The 20097-nt window shown below is 36.6% G+C and overlaps 1 protein-coding gene across 4 annotated transcripts in view; it reads right to left on the reverse strand.

The window, feature by feature from the left end:
* Nucleotides 1–20097, reverse strand: part of RNF144B (ring finger protein 144B) — an 867397-nt gene that overhangs the window by 247604 nt on the left and 599696 nt on the right. Inside the window, exon 1 of one of the 4 annotated variants that reach the window (XM_082346413.1) lies at nt 2301–4740. The exons of the other annotated variants lie outside the window; for them this stretch is intronic. The gene's annotated coding sequence lies outside the window, so the exon portion shown is untranslated. Of the gene's footprint in view, nt 1–2300; nt 4741–20097 lie in introns of those variants that run through there. 4 annotated transcript variants of the gene reach the window in all.

The following is a 20097-nucleotide window of genomic DNA, read 5'->3' on the forward strand; positions in this document are numbered from 1 at the left end:
TTTCTTTTCTTTTTCACACTGTAAATTAGGTTTGGCTGTTTTGCAATTGCATATAAATGCAAATAGTTTGACTCATTTGTGGAACACTGGTTTTACTTAATATAGTGGTTTTGAGATCATCCATGTTGCTGCATGTAATTGTGGTTTTTTTCCTTTTTGGAGGTGAATAGTACTCCATTATATGACTATACTACTGTTTCTTGATCCTACAGATGGGATGTTTATAGTTTCTTGGCTATTATGAACAAAGCTGCTATAAACATTCACAAATGTTTTTTTATTTCTCTTAGATTGAAATCTAGAAGTGAAATTACTTGGTCATGGAATAGGTATATTTGTTTTTATAAGAAACAACCAGATTTATCTCCAGTGGCTGTACCATTTCTAGGTGTTCCACATCCTTGACAGCATTTGGTGTTGTAAACTTTTTAAAAAAATTTTAACAGGTGTATAATGATACATCATTATAGTTTTAATTTTTATTTCCCCGATAATTAATGACATAGAGCATCTTTTCATGTGCTTATTGGCCATTTGTATATCTTCTTTTGTGAATTATATGGGGAAATCTGCCTACTTTTAACAGATTATCTTTTTATAATTGAATTTTAGAAGTTCTTTATATATTCTGGATATCAATTCCTTGCCAGATATATGTATTGTAAATATTTTCTCTCAGTATGTATGTTGCCATTTCAGTTTTAATGGTGATTTTTATGAGAATTTTAAAATATTTTATGATGCCTAATACACCATGTTTTACTTTATATTATTGAGCACTGTTTCCTATCTACTTATTATAGTAAGTCTTAAATTAAGGTGTTGTAAGTTTCTGTTTATCATAGAGATTCTTTATCAGATTGAAGATGTTTCCTTTTCTTCCAAGTTTTATGAGAGAATTTATGACTAATCAGTACAGAATTTTATCAAATGCTGTTTCTGCATCTATTGAAGTAATTGTATGGTTTTTCTTCTTTATTCTATTACTAATATATATATTTTTAAAAACCAAAAAGTACAATATTTATTTTTAAAATATTTATCCATATATTTACAATATCCAATGCTCTTTGTTCCTTTTTGAAGATCTGAATTTCTAACTGGTATCATTTTCCTTCAGCCTTAGAAAACTTTCTTTAGTGTTTCTTGTAATGCATGTCTGATTCTTACTGTGATGAACGCTCTTAGTTTTCTTCTATCTGAAAATGCCTTTATTTTGCCTTCATTCTTAAAGGATTTATTTATGGGATAAAGAATTTCTGGGTTCATAGTGTTTTTCTTTCAGTACTTCAAAGACGTTGTTCCACTGTCTACAGCTTCCATATTTTCTGATAAGAAGTCAGTGGTCTTAATATTGTCTCTTCCTGGTATGAAATGTGTCATTTATGTCTCTGGCTGCTTTCAAGATTTTCACTGTCCGTGGTTTTCATCGGTTTATCTATAATATGATGTGTCCAGGCATGGATTTTATTTATCCTCTTTTCAATTTACTGAGGTTCTTAAAACCGTAAATTTTTGTCTTTCATCAAACTGGAAATTTTAGGTCCTCGGTTCTTCAAATTTATTTCCTCCCTATTTTTGCTTTCCTCTTTTTCTAAACTACAATTGTAAGCTAGATGTTTTGATGTTGTCCTACAAATTTTTGAGGCTCATGCTATTTTCAGTCTTTTTTCCTGTGTTTTTCACAGAGAAAATTTCTATTCATCTATTTTCATTTTCATGGACTCTTTCTTCTGACATCTCCATTCTGCAGTTAAGCTCATCAAATAAATTTTTATTTTAGATATTATATTTTTCAGTTCTAGGATTTTAAAAAAATTCTTTTTCATAGTTTTTGTTCCATTTTAGCAATTGCTCTCAAATACTAAACTCTCTCTCGAGCAAAAGCTCAACTCTCTTTCATTCTTAGCTCCTTTTAGTCTGCCCTATGCATACATGTTTCAAAGTTTAGTCATATATTTGCACAAACTTCATGTGCAGATATATTGGTCTTCCCTTCTCTGACTTGGTCTGCTTTTCAGAACATCCCTGCTTCATTTCAGAATGTTTGTGTTTGCCCTGAACATTGTCCTCTATTCTGCAGATCAGAAAGAGTGAAGATTTTCTATTGGCATTTTAGCCAATTTGCATGGTGGTGATTGCAGTCTGTCCTCAAACTAAAAACCATAAAAATGGGAAGCTCACTCTGTGTTTTCTTCCTCCAAGTGTTTACTTTTCTCCACAATCTGCCCACTCTTGTTCACTTGTTAGTATCTTCAGGTAGATAACTTTTTTGTATATTATTCCATGTACATAATTACCTGTGGGAGGGTCATTCTGATTGTAGCTTATTCATCCATAGCAGCAATGGAACTTTCATAATTTATTTTTGCATATTGAGCATCAGTCCTGCAACACTGTCATCTGTGAATAAAGAAAGTTTTAATCTTTTTCTTCTGGTCTACATTCCTCTTACTTATTTTACTTATATTGATTTTCTAGTTAGGACCTTTCACAGAAAGTTAATAAAAGTTGTGAGAGAAGATACCCTTACCTTTCTTCTGATATTAAGAGGAACACACTTTATTTTTTACCATTAAGAATGTTGTCAGCTGTAGTTTTTCCTAGATGCCCTTTATCAGGTTGAGACAACTCCTTTCTATTTCTAGTTTGCTGAGTTTTTGTGAAAGAGTGTTCATTCTGTCAAATAATGTCAAACATTTCTGCACAGATTGAAATATTTATGTGCTTTATTCTTTATTCTATTAATACGTTTAGTGATGTGAACACTTTTTTTAAGCCATCTTTATTTTATTTTTTTTTAACATTTTTATTGGCGTATAATTGCTTTACAATGGTGTGTTAGTTTCTGCTTTATAACAAAGTGAATCAGTTATAAATATACATATGTCCCCATATCTCTTCCCTCTTGCATCTCCCTCCCTCCCATCCTCCCTATCCCACCCCTCTAGGTGGTCACAAAGCACCGAGCTGATCTCCCTGTGCTATGTGGCTGCTTCCCATTAGTTATCTACTTTACATTTGGTAGTGTATATATGTCCATGCCACTCTCTCACTTTGTCCCAGCTTACCCTTCCCCCTCCCCGTATCCTCAAGTCCATTCTCTAGTAGGTCTGCATCTCTATTCCTGTCTTGCCAATAGGTTCTTCTGACCATTTTTTTCTTTTTTCTTTTTTTTTTAGACTCCATATATATGTGTTAGCATACAGTATTTGTTTTTCTCTTTCTGACTTACTTCACTCTGTATGACAGTCTCTAGGTCCACCCACCTCACTACAAATAACTCAGTTTCGTTCCTTTTTACGGCTGAGTAATATTCCGTTGTATATATGTGCCACATCTTCTTTATCCATTCATCTGTCTATGGACACTTAGGTTGCTTCCATGTCCTGCCTATTGTAAATAGAGCTGCAATGAACATTTTGGTACATGACTCTTTCTGAATTATGGTTTTCTCAGGGTATATGCCCAGTAGTGGGATTGCTGGGTCGTATGGTAGCTCTATTTTTAGTTTTTTAAGGAACCTCCATACTGTTCTCCATAGTGGCTGTATCAATTTACATTCCCACCAACAGTGCAAAAGTGTTCCCTTTCCTCCACACCCTCTCCAGCATTTATTGTTTGTAGATTTTTTGATGATGGCCATTCTGACTGGTGTGAGGTGATACCTCATTGTAGTTTTGATTTGCATTTCTCTAATGATTAATGATGTTGAGCATTCTTTCATGTGTCCGTTGGCCATCTGTATATCTTCTTTGGAGAAATGTCTATTTAGGTCTTCTGCCCATTTTTGGATTGGGTTGTTTGTTTTTTTGATACTGAGCTGCATGAGCTGCTTGTAAATTTTGGAGATTAATCCTTTGTCAGTTGCTTCATTTGCAAATATTTTCTCCCATTCTGAGGGTTGTCTTTTCGTCTTGTTTATGGTTTCCTTTGCTGTGCAAAAGCTTTTAAGTTTCATTAGGTCCCATTTGTTGATTTTTGTTTTTATTTCCATTTCTCTCAGAGGTGGGTCAAAAAGGATCTTGCTGTGATTTATGTCATAGAGTGTTCTGCCTATGTTTCTTAAGGTAGGATCCTATTGCTATAAACTTCCCTCTTAAAAATGCTTTTGCTGCTTCCCATAGGTTTGGGGTCATTGTGTTTTCATTGTCATTTGTTTCTAGGTATTTTTTGATTTCTTCTTTAATTTCTTCAGTGATCTCTTGGTTATTAAGTAGTGTGTTGTTTAGCCTCCATGTGTTTGTATTTCTTACAGATATTTTCCTGTAATTGATATCTAGTCTCATAGCGTTGTGGTCGGAAAAGATACTTGATACGATTTCAATTTTCTTAAATTTACCAAGGCTTGATTTGTAACCCAAGATATGATCTATACTGGAGAATGTTCCATGAGCACTTGAGAAGAATGTGTATTCTGTTGTTTTTGGATGGAATGTCCTATAAATATCAATTAAGTCCATCTTGTTTAATGTATCATTTAAAGCTTGTGTTTCCTTATTTATTTTTATTTTGGATGATCTGTCCATTGGTGAAAGTGGGGTGTTAAAATTCCCTACTATGATTGTGTTACTGTCGATCTCCCCTTGTGTGGCTGTTAGTATTTGCCTCACGTATTGAGGTGCTCCTATGTTGGGTGCATAACTATTTACAATTGTTATATCTTCTTCTTGGATTGATGCCTTGATCATTATGTAGTGTCCTTCTTTGTCGCTTGTAATAGTCTTTGTTTTAAAGTCTATTTTGGGGCTTCCTTGGTGGCGCAGTGGTTAAGAATCCGGCTGCCAATGCAGGGGACATGGGTTCGAGCCCTGGTCCGGAAAGATCCCACATACCGCAGAGCGGCTGGGCTCCTGCGCCACAACTACTGAGCCTGCGCTCTGGAGCCCGTGAGCCACAACTGCTGAGCCCACGTGCCACAACTACTGAAGTCCGCATGCCTAGAGCCCGTGCTCTGCAACAAGGGAGGCCACGGCAATGAGAAGCCCGCGCACTGCAACAAAGAGTGGCCCTCGCTTGCCGCAACTAGAGAAAGCCCACGCGCAGCAACGAAGACCCAGCGCAGCCAAAATTAAATAAATAAATTTAATTTAAAAAGAATAAACATAGTTATATTAAAAAAAAATAATAAAGTCTATTTTGTGTGATATGAGAATTTCTACTCCAGCTTTCTTTCTTTTGATTTCCATTTGCATGGAATATCTTTTTCCATCCCCTCACTTTGTCTGTATGTGTCCCTAGGTCTGAGGTGGGTCTCTTGTAGACAGCATATATATGGGTCTTGTTTTTGTACCCATTCAGCTAGACTGTGTCTTTTGGTTGGAGCATTTAATCCATTTACATATAAGGTAATTATCGATATGTATTTTCCTATTACCATTTTCTTAATTGTTTTGGGTTTATTATTGTAGGTCTTTTCCTTCTCTTGTGTTTCCTGCCTAGAGAAGTTCCTTTAGCATTTATTGTAAAGCTGGTTTGGTGGTGCTGAATTCTCTTAGCTTTTGCTTGTCTGTAAAGCTTTTAATTTCTCTGTCAAATCTGAATGAGATCCTTGCTGGGTAGAGTAATCTTGGTTGTAGGTTTTTCTCCTTCATCACTTTAAATATGTCCTGCCACTGCCTTCTGGCTTGCAGAGTTTCTGCTGAAAGATCAGCTGTTAACCTTATGGGGATTCCCTTATGTATTACTTGTTGTTTTTCCCTTGCTGCTTTTAATATTTGTTCTTTGTATTTAATTTTTGATAGTTTGATTAATATGTGTCTTGGCATGTTTCTCCTTGGATTTATCCTGTATGGGACTCTCTGTGCTTCCTGGACTTGATTAACTATTTCCTTTCCCATATTAAGGAAGTTTTCAACTATAATCTTCAAATATTTTCTCAGTCCCTTTCTTTTTCTCTTCTTCTTCTGGGACCCCTATAATTCGAATGTTGGTGTGTTTAATGTTATCCCAGAGGTCTCTGAGACTGTCCTCAATTCTTTTCATTCTTTTTTCTTTATTCTGCTCTGCAGTAGTTATTTCCACTATTTTATCTTCCAGGTCACTTATCCGTTCTTCTGCCTCAGTTATTCTGCTATTGATCCCTTCTAGAGAATTTTAAATTTCATTTATTGTGTTGTTCATCACAGTTTGTTTGCTCTTTAGTTCTTCTAGGTCCTTGTTAAACGTTTCTTGTATTTTCTCCATTCTATTTCCAAGATTTTGGATCATCTTTACTATCATTATTCTGAATTCTTTTTCAGGTAGACTGCCTATTTCCTCTTCATTTGTTAGGTCTGGTGGGTTTTTGCCTTGCTCCTTCATCTGCTGTGTGTTTCTCTGCCTTCTTCTAACATTTAACTTACTGTGTTTGGGGTCTCCTTTTCACAGGCTGCAGGTTCGTAGTTTCCGTTGATTTTGGTGTCTGTCCCCAGTGGCTAAGGTTGGTTCAGTGGGTTGTGTAGGCTTCCTGGTGGAGGGGATTAGTGTCTGTGTTCTGGTGGATGAGGCTGGATCTTGTCTTTCTGGTGGGCAGGTCCACATCTGGTGGTGTATTTTAGGGTGTCTGTGGCCTTATTATGATTTTAGGCAGCCTCTCTGCTAATGGATGGTGTTGTGTTCCTGTCTTGCTAGTTTTTTGGCATAGGGTGTCCTGCTCTGTAGCTTGCTGGTCGTTGAGCGGAGCTGGGTCTTGGCGTTGAGACGGAGATCTCTGGGAGATTTTCACCATTTGATATTACGTGGAGCTGGGAGGTCTCTTGTGGACCAGTGTGCTGAACTTGGCTCTCCCACCTCAGTGGCACAGCCCTGATGCTTGGCTAGAGCACCAAGATCCTGTCCTCCTCACAGCCAGGTACGTGGGGAGTTTCTTGTCTTTTGGGAGGTCTGAGGTCTTCTGCCAGCGTTCAGTAGGTGTTCTGTAGGAGTTGTTCCACATGTAGATGTATTTCTGATGTATTTGTGGGAAGGAAGGTGATCTCCGCGTCTTACTCTTCCGTCATCTTGAAGCTCCCTTAACAATTTTAAAATGTTAATCAATCTTGCATTCTTGAGATAAACTCCACCTGTTCAGGATGTATTATCTGTTTTATGTAGTGCTGGATTCAATTGGCTAATATCCTGTTAAGATTTTTACTTCTATGTTGAAAAAAATTATTAATTCATAGTATTTCCTTGAAATGACTTTTTTATAACTTTGGTCTCAGGGTAATGCTGGGTTTATAATGAGTTTGGAATCATCCCCTCTTCACCTATCATCCAAAAGAATCTGTTTAGGATTGATATTATTTCTTTCTTAAATTGTTAATAGAATTCACCAGTGAAGCCAGGTGGTTCTGGAGATTTCTTTGTGGGAAGGTTTTAAAATATGCCTTCAATTACAGTAATAAACAGATAGATATTTAGAGTTTTCTCTTTCTTCATGTATCAGTTTTGATAATTTTTGAGCTTCAAGAAATTTGTCTATTTCTTCAAAGTTGTCATAAAATTGGCATAAATATATTTTAAATATTCTCTTATTATTATGTTAACATCTCTAGGAAATGTAGTTCCTGCTTTTTAAACTCCCAATACGGGTAAAGTGTGTCTTCTATCTTTTCTTTTTTTCTTGATCAGTCTAGCTAGAGTTTTATCAGTTTTAATGATCTTTCTAAGGAAGCAACTTTGGATTACACTTTGCTTGTAATTTCTTCTTTGAACAATGGATTATTTAAAGGGTGTTATTTAATGTGAAATAATTTGGAATTTTTCTAGATTATCTATTATTGATTTATTATTTAATTTGCTGTGATAAGAGAACATATTTTATTATTTCAATCATTTTACATTTATTGATACTTGTTCATGAACCACCATATGGTCCATCTTGGTGAATGTTTCACATACACTTGACAAGAAGATGTATTCTTCTGGCTTTGGATGGAGTGCTCCATGTACAATATGTCAACTAGGTCAGGTTATCTGTTTGAATCTTCTGTATACTTTTTGATTATCTGTTAGCCAGTTATATATAATACTGAGAAAGGAGTATTGTTATTTCTAACAATAACTGTGAATTTGTCTACTTCTGCTTTAAGTTCTATCAATTTGCTTCATGTTCTTTTAGGCTCATTCATAAGGTACATAAACATTTAGGAATACTATGTCTTGATGGCTGCTTCCTTTATCATTATGAAGTTACTCTCTTTATTCTTGGAAATACTCCTTTCCAGAAGTCTACTCTATTTGCCATATTAATAGCCACTCCAGCCTCTGGCATTCTAATATTTAGAGGTTGCATCATATATTTTCCCATCACTCTACTTTGAACTTCTCTGTATATTTATATTTAATGTGCATTTTTTCATAAAGAGTATAGAGTTGGGTCTTACTTTTTACCCAGTACAACAATTTCTGCCTTTAAAGAATACATTCTCACCTGTTCTTTCACACTTTAAGGTGTATTTGCTGATTACAGTGGAATTAAGAAAAAGAAAGCTGGAATAGTTTGTCTCTTGAAATGCTCTATAATATAAAGGCATTAGTAGCCAGTATAAAGCATTAGTGTCCAGACTACCAATGTGCTGAGTCATTCTAACTATTCAACATTCTAAATGATTGTGCACTGTGGAAATCTTATAGAAGTCATGTCCATTTTCTAGACTTTTTTGTATGTTGGTGGTAATGACAATGAAAATCATTGAATTACAGACTTAAAGGAAACATTAGAGCTTTTCTGGTCCAAGCCCCTAGTTTTATAGCTATGGAAAGTAAGACCAGAGAGGTTAAGTAACTTACCCATGAGCACACAGTAAGTCATCTTTCTGAGCCAAGATGAGAGTGCTGACTATTCCACCATCTCAATATATGTTGGGTAAACACTTGACACTTTTGAGCTATAAAGCACTGAACACTAATCCTCAATATGTGAGTCTTGGTGAAAGGCAAGACTCTATCTCCCACTCTGGAATTGCATGGGCCATACCACCCTCCTTGTTTCCTCAGCAAGTTTGGTGTGAGCATTTTACCATGGCTGTGCCAACTGCTTCCTCCATTCTGATACTAAAACTACTGAGGGCAGGATACATCACAGAGGGAGGTCAAGATTCTGGCATCAGCTATTAGGAGACAGCTGCAGCACCGTCAAGAGTCCAGCAGGAGGACTCACTCTGTGGTGTGACCTCAGCTGTGCTCCATTCTGTCTAGTCTCCCTTGGTTTATGATGGCTTTCCATGCCTTATTCTCCAGGCTTCCCATAGATTCTCTAAATTTCCAGATATAGCTCCAAGACTAACTTAGATTTTGTTTCTGTTCCTTGTAACCAAAAGAGAAGGGTAAAAACTGAGATCCCTTTCTTTGGACATTTGTAGAAGTGGCAACATAGCTGCTGATAGGCTGAATTTATCTACAGATGTGGTGGAGATATTTCTGGTGTACACAATTTTAAAAAATAAAATTAGTCACTAACATTCAAAAATAGATAGGGACCATTTCAAAATCCTGATCTCTGGCTTATCTTGAAAAGGCAGGATATATGGCAGACTGCATGGCATGGCAACTACCCAGCTGGAAATGAGCAACAAGCCCCTGCCCACTATGGCAAACACATAATTCACAAGTCACCAGCGTCTCCACGTAAACCATTTACTTCATTCACAACTATGTGCCGTCTGGTGGGCATTTGAGTCGGTGGCCCGTTTTAGTCATATGGGACTCCTTCCAGTTTTGTATGTGTGTATATATACATATATATATATATACATATATATATATATATATATCGTGCAGTTCCATAACTTCAGGGCTTTATACATTATGTACCCTCTGCCTCATTCACTTCTATGCCTTGTAAATATTTAATGTCCTTCATGGTTATGACCAATTGTCTTGCACACTTTGAAAATTTTCCTGGTTTCCCCAAGCAGAGGTGATCACTACTTCCCTTGAACCAGCTCCACATCCTGTACATATCTTCTAATTTTATCACAATGATTTCTTTATACATCTGCCTCTTTTGATTTGTTGGCTTCATAGAAGTCAGGGCCCACTGCATGTGTGTGTGTTTGTGTGTGTGTGTGCGTGTGTGTGAGCATGTGTGTGTTTGTGCACATGCATGATTTCACCCCAGAATCTCAGGCACCAACAAACGAATGACTCTGTGAACTTGGTAAATTCCTCATCTATTACTGTCTTTATAAAATATTAGTAACAATTTTCACCTGCCTCACAGGGATGTCTTAAGATTTGATTCACATTTACAAAGCACTTGGAAATCCTTGGATTTCAGATGCTATAGAAGTGAACACATTATTATTTTTATCAACTTGAGGCAGATAAATTGTAAAGAGAATGCACAGGACTGGGACCACTTGATATTTACAATAATATAGGTCTCTTTGCTGGGAATGCTACCTCTCCGGAAATGCATATTACGAATTACATTTTCTTTCCCTAGAAAATAGTTCTTAAAATCAAGGCAGACCTCTGTGCTGGTTATATTTTGCTTCACCTTTAGATTTATATAGCTCAGAGCAACATAGTATACAGCCTGCTATGAAACACTTTGGATACCCTCAAGGTATATATAAACATAGACAAAAAGGAAAGGTAATTTTCTGTTTTTATGAACTAGCTCAATGAAATGCCATTTATACTAAATCATATAAAACAAGCCTTCTGGATATTTAAACTAAGAAATCAGAATTTGTTACACAGATTTTGTTTTTTATCACAGCCAAGTTGTAGGGGTAAATGTGTCTGTGTCTTCAGCACTTTTTCAACTCTCTTTTAAGCTGCCTAACTTAAAGGGATATGAGCACCTCAAGCCCACATACTCCTTTTCAGCAATGCTCTGAAATTTTCTCTTCTCCCATCCACAGTTTTCTGCTGCATTACCACTTCTTCTTGCTCCATTTCACTGTTGGGGAAGTTCACATTCTGATAAGCCCACTTGCAGAAAGATTTCCCCTTCCAGTTGCCAATCCATTCCTTGTACTCCTTTCATTGACAGTCTTTTTTGAAGTGTGCCTCTACTTGCTCATCTCCTCACTCATGTGTCATTCCAATCTAATCAGGCCTCCATTCCCCTAACTCCATTGAAACTGCTCTGGCAAAAGTTTCCAGCAACCTCTGAACAAAAGCCTTTGCTCATTCTGCTCTCTCTACATAAAATGTTCTTCCATGATGAATCCTGGCTGTCTCTCAAAACTCATCGTGAGGGGCACCTTCTTATAATGATGCCAGGAACAGCATCCTTTCCCAGACTTGGTCAAAGATCCCTGTGTCTCCAGTGTACTCCACATATAATTCCATCAGAAACTGTATTGTTCTTATATTTTATACTTTGGCTTCCTCCTTTATACCATAATCTGCTTTAAGAGAGTTGACTCTCAAACAACGCGGGGGTTAGGGGCGCAAACCCTCTGCTCAGTTGAAAATTCACATATAACTTACAGTCAGCCCTCCATTTCTTTGGTTCCTCCACATTCATGGTTCCGCATCCATGGATTCAACCAACCTCAATCTGTAGTATTGTACTATTTACTATTTTTAAAAACTCTGCATATAAGCAGACCCCTGCAGTTCAAACCCCTGCCGTTGAAGGATCAACTGTATTACTAATTTAATCTCTATAAGTTCTAGTATAGTATAAACTGAATAACTGTTTTTTGTAAGGGGAAAATAAATGGAAGGCTAATAGTTGGTATCCAGATTAATATGTTACCTCTGCTGGTATATTTTAATTTTAATAGTGATATACTCATGGATGTTGCACAGTAATAATAACCCTGAAGGTTTTGGATTGGAAGGGATTTTGCAGATTGATGACCCCCAACTTTCTCCCTTGGAATCTAGTGTTACAAGATGCTAACACATTTTATTAAAAGAGGCTTCCATGGTCTAAAAATGTGAGGAAATAATGTACAGAAAAGCTAATCTAAGTTTGAATTATTTCTGACTTCAGGATTTCTGAGAGCCTTTCCCATACAACCATAGATGTCTAAAAGTGTTATATGAGTATTTCCCAAATTTAAGAGCAGATCATTTTATTTGTAGAGCATCCCATAGAACTGATGTTCTTCAGAATACACTTTGGACAAAACTAGTAAGGCTGATTACTTGCATTACTTGCATACTTGATTACTTCCATTACTTGCATTACTTGCATACTTGATTACTTCCATTACTTGCATTAATGGAAGAAAATGTTGATCAGAGACCAATGGTAATACCCAATGTCTAACTGACATTAGAACTGGGTCTTCCACTTTCTTGACCAGCATTCTTTCCAATAATAGATGATGGCAGAATTCTCAACTCTTTGGGAAGCCATTTGAGATTAGATGTAAAAAAGAGAATTTAAGAGAATTCATGGCTTAATAGGACAAGATATAATAAGTACGATTGATAAGTGTTATAATTCAGAAAGAAAGATGATTATCATGGCGAGGGCCTGAAGGTGATGGGAGGGGATGAAACACGAGCAGAGGTGACAAATTTTGCATAGCATTGTGAGGCACTGCCCTACTGAAGTGGGACGCTCCTGAGAGCATAACTTGGGAATAGGAATGTGTTCTCAAAACACACAAAATAAACCATTATTTACTCTACCTCTGAGTAAGGCTAACTCATTATCCATTTAATGAGAAACCGCTGCATACTTGGCCCATGGAAAGTAAGTAGATTTGGACACTCCCTCCCTTTAAAATTAAGAGGAAAAAATGAGGAAAACAGACATATATACAGTCTGTTTTACACTGTAAAAAATTTACAGTGGAATCCAAAACCCCCTACTCGTCATAGTTTCTCATGCTCACTGATTTAAGAGTCTTGACCAATACTGTATTGAAGTATCCAATCTGAATAGTGGGTTTTAACTATTCTTAAATATGCTGGGTTGTAAGCTTGATTTTCCCAAAGCTGACCTATAAACATGTTTAGTTTTCTTGTTCCTTTCATAATCAGCTTGGACTCAGAATCTTTCAGATAAAATTGCTGTTTCCTATACCAGCTTTTAGATTTCCTTCCTTGGGTATAATTCAGAAGGAATCAGAGGGTAAAGTCCAGGTGAAACTAATTTAGGTATTAGCTAGAGGGAACTACTTGTAGATCAATTTTACTCTGACAGATAAATTTGCCTTAGAGATCCAATTGCATACAATATTAAGACTAGCATGAATCACTTATCATACTTGGAAACAGCTACTAATTAAAGCACAGAGATACTAGGAGATTCAGAGAACACACTGAAATAGAGTTAAGGATTCAAAATGAAAAAAAAGAAAGATTATTATTTATTTCTAGAAGGTAAATTCCAGCAGTCATGCTTGTAGGAGACTATTTCTGGGTTCAACAAACTACAGTGAAATTCACTTTTACAGTTTTTGTTATCTCTTTGATTTTTTTTATTCCAACCTCCCCATATAGATGAAAATTGTAATTGTTTTGCCAAGAGCCCATGAAAGTGTTATTTTCCTAATACAAAGTGAGTGTAGTATAGTATAGTAGCTAAAAGCATGGGTCCTAGAATCAGACTGGTTTAAAAACACAGCTCTACCAGTAACCAGTTATATGATTTTGTATAAGTTACTTAAATGATCTAAGTCTTAGTTTTCTATTAAAAACCATAAAGTGGAACTAAGGATAGGAACTGCCTCGTAGTGTTGTGGAGAGGATTAAATGAGTTAATGTCTGTAAAACACTCAACAGAATGTTTGAAAGAGAGTGCACCCATGCACAAACACACCAAAGATACACACTCAATTAGTTTTTGTTTCTTCTTTTTCACTTGGCTCCTTGAAAAGAAATGAGGACTTTTCACTGTATTACATAGGTTGCTTTTTGATTCATTAGGAATTACTCTTCACTATTTGCTTAGATATATCTGAAAATCATCAATTTCTATGGCATTTAAAATCACATGAGTAATGTGGATAGCAATATTTCATTACTTAGAAAGAACAATAAAAAGATAAGAATCTAAAATAATGTCAACATATCTGCATTGATTATAACTACCTTGCTGTGTCTGGCATCCTTCACACCCCCAGTCATTAATGCCATTCAAATGAATCTTTGGGGCAAACATTCATTCATTTGTTCAACCAACAGGTATTGAATGCTTTCTAGGTGTCTGGCACTGGGCATATACCCTGAGAAAACTATAATTCAAAAGGACACATGTACCCCAATGTTCATTGCAGCACTGTTTACAATAGCCAGGACATGGAAACAACCTAAATGTCCAACGATAGATGAATGGATAAAGAAGATGTGGTACATATACACAATGGAATATTACTCAGTCATAAAAAGGAACAAAACTGGGTCATTTGTAGAGATGAGGATGGACCTAGAGTCTGTCATACAGAGTGAAGTAAGCCAGAAAGAGAAAAACAAATACCATATATTAACGCATATATGCGGAATCTAGAAAAATGGTACAGATGAACCTATTTGTAGGGCAGGAATAGAGACGCAGATGTAGAGAACGGATGTGTGGACACGGGGTGGGGGGAAGGGGAGGGTGGGACAAATCAGGAGATTAGGTTTGACATAAATATAATACCATGTGTAAAATAGATAGGTAGTGGGAACCTGTTGTATAGCACAGGGCGCTCAGCTCGGTGCTCTGTCATGACCTAGATGGGGGGCGGGGGGGGAGGAGGGAGGTCCAAGAGGGAGGGGATATAGGTATTCACTTCATTGTATGGCAGAAACTAACGCAATGTTGTAAAGCTACAAAAGCTTTACAATTGTAAAGCTACAATAGCTTTACAATTGTAAAGCTACAATTTTACTACAATAAAAAAAAATGAGGTATGATACCCTCCTTGAGAATCTATATCTTCTGATTCATACACACAAACACTTATTTTTTTTTACTTTCAAATTATACTAATGGTTTTATGACTTCTCAATTGCAAACAATGTTTGTCCCTCTCCGTTTTCTCATAGAAATATAATTAATTGAACAGATTTTTTCCCTTCGGCTTACTAGGAGCACTAAGGCTCTAGTAACACGATGCATCTTTGCAGAGCAGAGGTTTCATGGAAATGTAAATTTTGGAGAGATGGGACAACAAGGGTGTTGCTTCATAGAAAGGTACAAAACCCCAAGTAAATAATTTTTTATTTTTAATTTTTTTTAGGCCATATACATTTAATAAAATTACAGATATACTTTGACTTAAATCCAATATTTTACTATTTGTCTTCAGTTTTTCCATCTATCTTATGTTCCCTTATCTCTCCTTTCTTGTCTTCTTTGTGATTAATCAAGTATTTTTTTATTATTACTATTAAATGAGGGAGTCTTGATGCAGTTTGTGATATCAATAGTTCTGGGGTCAGAGGAGAATGTGAGAGAAACAAAGATATTTTCTTCCTGCGGAACCTATCAAAAGACATTGTCAATATTTTGATATATCATGAGAAATATATTTGAATTAAATTATTTAGGCATATGAATTTAGAAAGAACTATACAGATTGTGACATGTGTTCAGGCTCAATGTCCTCCTCACTGTTAAAAAAAACCATCAGAATGATTGGGCTTAAGAGAAACATCAAGTCTGAATTTCCATTTTAGCTCCCAAGTTAGAAATCCTTAGCTGTCTTGAGGTGAGTTACATGACTCAGGTGGTTAAATCTTCATTAAAAATGAGATCACAATTGGAAATTGGTATTTACATTGCTTTTCATTAAGAGAAATGAACCTAACTTAAGAGTTAGGGCATTATAAAGTGGGGTTCTTAAACATTACAAGTGCTTTTGAGAGTCTGCTGAAAGAAGCACATATATACAAAATTTTGCACAGGAGCTTCTTGGAATCCCTTCAGAAACCACATCCAGAGAAACTAAAGAAACCCATGGATACTTAAGAAGGAAGCATGTTCTTACTGTTTGTGTGTGGTTGCAATTAGGTAGCTTATACACAAATGGTAACTGTGTGAGGTGACAGATGTGTTAATTAATTGGGTTAATTTCACAATGTATTCATATATTAAATTATCATATTGTGCACCTTTAAAAAAGTCATGTGTTACAACCTAAGTATATACAATTGTTATTTGTCAATCATATCTCAATAAAGCTGGGGAAAAAATAATACCTTAATACAAACCAAGAAACAAACCAAAACGAAAAAGCTTGGGTTGGCCTCCTGACTCTCCTACTGCAACCATCTTGCACTAATGCAGTTCCTGTCTAATTTTTGTTCTTCCCTCAAATATAAACATACACATTGAGTCCTGTACTTCTTATAGGAAAAGTCGAGCCCACTGCAGCTCAGCTCTCAGTGATGTGGCCTAAGGGTCAGAGCTGGGGTTGGGGGCCATGAAAAGCGTAAAAGCTGAACTTGTACTCTGCTATACCATGTTCACTATGTATCTGAGCTCTTCAGAATCCAGGAAGGCTTAAATGGGGAGTGGCTCAGGAGGACCAGGAGGGAGGGAGGGATTGCTGCCCAAGGCCTAGTTACGTTCCCCTCTAACCTCTCTGTCAGCCCAATGTTTAATTTCTTCCAGCATAAATGTTTGACATTAAGGTTAGAATGGGGAGGAGAGAGCATGGTTGGTACAGAGTAGGCAGCAATAGAGAGTGGCTATTTATCTTAATTCCTCAAAAATTACATTACAATGTGGGTGATTCATAGTCTTCATAAGCATTATTTTTAAGTTGCATAATATCCCATATAGTGGATGATTTATTATTTTGTTTTTAATTTTTTTTATATTTGGGTGGTACTTTAATTTTCCTTGAAATTATTAATGCTAAAATAAAGCTATGATGCTCTTTAGGCAAATAAACTTTTCCACCCAAATTATGAAATTGTAGTTTCTTACAAACTACAGTTTAGAGATAAACAAAAACATAAAGCTAGCATTCTTTCTACAAATAGCCCATTCAAACCAATTCCCTAAAACAAAACAAAATGAAAAACAAACAGACAAAAATAACAGGATAATTTCTCTCTTTATGTAATATACTATGAACATAACATGAAAACAAAAAGTCCATGCATCATCTATACTTTCAATATATGGATGGGAGATCAGATCTAGAAAAATATGCCAATATGGAACACGAATTTTTTTTGAGGCCACCGGGTTACTTAAGCATTTTGCCAATACTTATGATATAAACACAGAAGAATGAAAGTGAAAAAGATGTTAGACTTCCAGGCCACTAAGTGTTTATTTGGAAACTGGAGAGAAATAGTTTGTAGAACAGAAAACTTCTGGGTGATTCTGCTAGAGGAGTTCACACTGTCGACAATGATCTTGCAGAAAAATGGAAGAACCAGGATTTTAAGGCAAACAACCTAGCATATTTAGGTTAATAGATGCTTTGTAGAATTTTTATTTACCAAATTTTGAAAACAATCTATATAAGGCCATATTTTCCTCTATCACTGATCCATTAATTTTAATCAAATCATGACCTTCTCAAAGTAGTTTTTCAGGGTGGCAGCCAACCACACTGCCTTTCATGAATGTTACCTGAGATGGTTGATAAGGGATTACTGTGTTTCTTTGAGTTAGGTTCCCAGAGGTGGCATTAGTGAGGTTATAAGCATTTTTATGACTCTTGACATATTGGAAGCAATACTATACTTGCAAAGCTTTTGATACATTTTGCTGGATTATTTTCCCAAAGGACTGTATTAATTTATAATGCTACCAGAAACGCATGAGGCGAGTAATTTCCTTTCACCTTCAAATGTTTAGACTTTGCAATTTTTTTCTGTATTTAAAAGTAGATGGAAACAGGCATTTAGAAACTATTAAGAAGTGCCCTTCTCAGCCTGAAGCAGCAAAGGAAATCCCAAATTCCATCATGTTCGATTTTTAAATGTCTGGAGCCCTAATATCAAAGACATGTCTAATTCATGCCACCTTGGCCTGTCCTTACAACCCAGGAAATTTTAGGGTCTTTACTGGCTCAATAGTTAATGTGTGCTTAGGTTGTTTTACTTGAGAAAATGACAGTTAAAAGGTGACTGTCATGTAGAAATTTTGGTTATGTATATAAAACAACTCATATTTTAATTAAAGGCAAAGAAATATTTTATTATCTGATTGTTCTTATTACAGGTATTTCTGTTCTTCTCCTTGAATAAAGAAGGAGACTGTATAGCATATGCCCATTACAAACCAATGATGGTGAACTTGATATCTCTGCAAATATCAAATAAGGCTGAGAAAAAGCTCTCTGAGAAAATTCCATTTTCTCTTCTTCCTTCCTGGCTTATGGAAAACTATACTTCCCACCCTTTGCAGGTAGGCAAGGCCATGTGACCAGTTCTGGCCAATGAGATTTGGGAAGGAAGGCGATATGTCATTTCTGAGCTATGGTAGTGGAAATTCTCTTTGTGATTCTCCAGATTCGTTCTTTTCTTGCTCTAGCAAACCTCATGTGACGTTGCTGAGGCGCCGGCCAGTCTGGATCCTGACTGACCACGTGGAGGACAGTGCCACTGCCTTCCCCCATCCTGCATCCCTATGACCTGCATCAGAATTCATGAGCAATAACCTCGGGTTACAACCTTGGGTGTATTATGGGATCTGGTAGTCAGTCTATTTTTGTATTTAGCATGACCGTCCCTGAATAATACCTCAGGTGTGGTCACAGACTCTACTGCCAAATCTGTTCCCCCAGCCCAACAGCCCGAATAGGTAGAGCAGGGATTTCTGGAGTGCCTAACGAGGGAAGTGTTTACTGCCCTGAGACACCCGGTTCTAAGGGGAACTATCCTTGCATTTCATAAGCACCAAATAGAGAGATTAAAATGTATGGAGAAGAAAAGAATCCTCATAACAACAGTTTAGATTTATAATAACAAACTTCAGAAAACTCATAAAAGCCCATCTGTTCTGTGAAGCATTCCAACAAAAATGACCACTTGGCATTCACTCTTCTGTGCCACTGCTTGTATCATATTTGTGTGTGTGGCTCTCATATCCCCAAGTGTGCCTCAAATCCAGGGCTCTGCAGGGCAGGGAAGTTTATTGTGTTTTCTGCATGGTAGTTCACCTAAGATAAATGAATAGAGGGGAAAAGGCAAATAGAAGGAAAAAAACTATCTCTTTCTACAGATGTGTATACTGGAATTTCAATTTTACAAACCAATCAGAAGCAGAAGAGTGCATTTTCTCTGTCCTTCCAAACTGCCATTTCATAGGGCTTCCCATCCTTTACATCTACAAAGAAATGATCTCTGACAGCAGGCACAGGGAAATAGAGTAGTAACCAGATTGCTGACCTCCTCTCCCTTCTATTCCAGAAACGTACAGCTCAACCAACTGCTGTGTCCTAGACACTATGGTTTAAAGTGGAGTTTGTTCTTTGGAGGAAGAAGATTGTTGACTGAGACTGAACACGTTACCTAAGCAAAGACAAAGGAAATTCAGGGCCACCTACCACATCCCAGGCACTTGCCAAGGCATGTCACATAAATTAATTCATTTAGCCCTCCCCACATACCTAGGTTTTTCTCATCTATAAGTGAAGATGATAACAGTATCTGTGAGGATTAAATGAGATTAGGCATGTGAGAGTTCTTTGTAAATTGTACAGGAGCACCACAGAAATGAAAATTATTATTTTCAAAAAGTTGGCTGTTTCTCAAAGATGAGCAATTTTCTCTGGGATGCAGGAAAAGTATTGTTTGCCTTGCAGTGCTTAGTAAGTAACAACTAACAGGTGAAAGCGTATTCATTTTCAAATGATGTCAGAGAGAAGGTTTTTAGCAGCATCTTTGTGTGCTAAGAGAGAGGGAGGAAGGAAAAAGAGTAAGAGAGAGAGAAGAGATAAAGACAGAAACAGGGAAGCATAAAGGGCAGGCAGACAGACAGAAAGACAGGTACCAAAGAACAGAGAGAGAAAGAGAGTGTGCAAACTAAACCTGTTAGAGGAAAAACTCTATGTATGTATGTGTAATATATATGTATGTGTGTATCTATCTATCTATACACAATAAGTCCCCTACATACGAACATTCAAGTTGGGAGCTTTCAAAGATGCAAACGTGCATCTGGTTCCAGCAAGGAACCAGAACCTGTGCCATCAACGTCAGGCGTGAGTGAAATTGCAGCTTGCCCTCCATCTCCTGTTGCTGACGATCCTTCAGCTCTACCAT

The sequence above is a fragment of the Balaenoptera borealis genome (genome assembly GCF_965194805.1).
Source record: "Balaenoptera borealis genome assembly, chromosome: 12".
NCBI classification, from domain to species: Eukaryota; Metazoa; Chordata; class Mammalia; order Artiodactyla; family Balaenopteridae; genus Balaenoptera; species Balaenoptera borealis.